The following is a 2500-nucleotide window of genomic DNA, read 5'->3' on the forward strand; positions in this document are numbered from 1 at the left end:
CTCCTACTATCTTATTTCATTGCCTTGGGAATGTGATGGATTACTGAATGTGTTGCTTTGTGTCATGTGCAGTGGTGTGCAAGAGTGAGTGAATTAACATCACCACAGCAATTGCCTGTGTTTGTGTGGAGGGGGTGTGGGGGGGGGGTAACACTGGTGCAATTATATCTTTGTGCTCTTTGTCCTGAGGCTGCTGTTATCTGGGCTGTTTACTGAGGGTTCTGAGTATGTGTGCTCAACTGTAACAGTTGTGTCACTGAGATAATGTTACTTTGTGGGTTTTGTAAATTATTGTGCTTTAAAAATATCAGTGACTGTATTTTTATGGACTCTTATATCTTTTATCTTTTACTTCATCTTATGTGTTTATCGATTCTTTTCAAATATACTGGATTTGTGATTAACACTGAGCTTTGAAGAACTGCATACATGTTTATAACTACTCTATATAATATATATATATTCTAAACTGGTCAAAGCCCTCTACTAGGCTCTAGTCATATACTATATTACTTTTATTAGTATACACCACACACACAGCAGACAGGTGGAAAAATAAATTCTTAAAAAAAAAAAAAAACTTACTTCTCAATACACTGAATTAACCTCAACTTGATATTTTCAAAATTATGATTTTAAAAAATTGTCAGTTCTGACAAAGACTAAAAATAGGACCCATTATCTTTTGTTATTCACATTCTGTTTTATTTCACTTCAGTTAAGTTAGAAAGAGACAGACAGATCAACAGAAAGAGAGAAAGACAGGCACAGAGAGGAGACAGACAGACAGACCGACCGACAGAAAGAGTGACAGACAGACACAGAGAGCAGACAGACCGACAGAAAGACAGACAGACACAGAGAGGAGACAGACAGACCGACCGACAGAAAGAGAGACAGACAGGCACAGAGAGGAGACAGACTGACAGAAAGAGAGACAGACAGGCACAGAGAGGAAGGGTGTGTGGGGGGTATCCAAGGGTCTACATGTATTCTAAGAATCAGTAACAATGTTCCCATAAACAGATTTTGAGGCATTAGATCTCCAATTTTCATTTCTGACCCTGCCCTCAATCCACTCTTATTTATAAGACTTTTGGCAATATCCACACTTCTTCCCCTGTACTCTTACATTTGGCAGACAGAAATTCTACCTTTCTTCCCCTCCACTCTGGCCCTCTTTACCCCATTCAGGTGGGAAAGAAATATGGAGTATAATACACATATTATGATATCAACCAATTTTTAACTTTTCAATCTTCTGAATGAAAGTGAATGGAAAAAACATAGAAGAAATGGGGATATTCATATTTGTTATTACCAAACTTTTAGTTTTTCTGCAACCGCTGGATGACTTCAGTTTAGACAGATTATCAATTATTATTATTAAAAGAACTGAGGCTTAAAACTGGACGGTGGGTGAAACTCATTAGTCAGACCTGACAGATCCAGCAGCATTGATCAATTACCCAGCCCGTCACCTCAGCCGAGTAAAATACACCAGAATGACTGTGACTAAGAATATGACTGTGGGTGGAAACGGAGTAAGTACTGGTCTTTCAATTTCACTTCCCGGAGTTGAGTTCTCAAGTACGATTCCGAGCTGAAACGGCGCGTGATCTATTTCCCAGAGATTCCAACAGTGAACGTGCATTATCACTGTATCAGTAACTGGCGGTAGGCTAACTGATAAGAGTACCAGACCCAGTAGTTTCCTGCCAGGGCGGCAACCACATTATCAAGCCGAGTGTGCCCTCAGCAACACGCACCACTGAACTTCACATCCATCATTTTCACTTCCGAAAATGGCGACTGCTCCGTGAAGAAAACTTTGAACACATTCCCCTGAGCCGAATTCAGAACGATAAAAAAACTTAAACTAATCAAACTATCTGGTGTTCACCTTACCTCTGAATTCCCGATTATGTGGACATGGTGGGGTGGCTTCTGTCTCACTGGTAAGGGAATTACAGAACAGATTTCTCGGAGCTTGAAAAAGTTTTCAGACGTCTTTTGACATTTTCCAAACCCGGAAATCACTTCTGCCGACTGAACCCCACATCTCGCGAGAGTCGAGAGTGTTGCGGGAATGGAGTGAAAAAGAAAACGTGGAACAATCGTCGTCTGCTAGATTTGTTCACACGCTTGGCTGTTGGCTTCTTTACAGTCCTGCCGTCTTCACTGCATCAATATTTGGGGGGAAAGTACGTTAAAATAACATTACCAGTTTGCAACACAGCGGTAATACCACAATTTAGCATGTTTATTGCAATCATCAATATTGTTGGAAGCAGGCTTTGTTGAACATGCAATGAAGCCCCATACTTTGTAGAAACCAAAGTTCAGTAATTTTACTTTTGGTTTTTTTCGGTCATATTGTTTTATTTCATTTTATGTTACACAAACCTGGGTAGGCTGTCAAGGCCTGATCAGCGCATTGTGTGTAATCGATGGTCAGAAATCAGCTGCAGATTGGACTGGTTAACATGAAACAATAAAT

General features: G+C 40.1%; 2 protein-coding genes across 2 annotated transcripts in view; one reads left to right on the top strand and one right to left on the bottom strand.

Moving 5' to 3' along the window:
* Positions 1-2018, bottom strand: part of LOC143277852 (CDC42 small effector protein 2-A-like) — a 24535-nt gene extending 22517 nt beyond the window's left edge. The window contains exon 1 of the mRNA XM_076582779.1: positions 1909-2018. The gene's annotated coding sequence lies outside the window, so the exon portion shown is untranslated. The remainder of the gene's footprint in view (positions 1-1908) is intronic.
* A 28-nt stretch (positions 2019-2046) lies between these two features.
* Positions 2047-2500, top strand: part of LOC143277851 (uncharacterized) — a 29288-nt gene continuing 28834 nt past the window's right edge. The window contains exon 1 of the mRNA XM_076582778.1: positions 2047-2204. The gene's annotated coding sequence lies outside the window, so the exon portion shown is untranslated. The remainder of the gene's footprint in view (positions 2205-2500) is intronic.

The sequence above is a fragment of the Babylonia areolata genome, chromosome 35 (genome assembly GCF_041734735.1).
Source record: "Babylonia areolata isolate BAREFJ2019XMU chromosome 35, ASM4173473v1, whole genome shotgun sequence".
Taxonomy (NCBI): domain Eukaryota; kingdom Metazoa; phylum Mollusca; class Gastropoda; order Neogastropoda; family Buccinidae; genus Babylonia; species Babylonia areolata.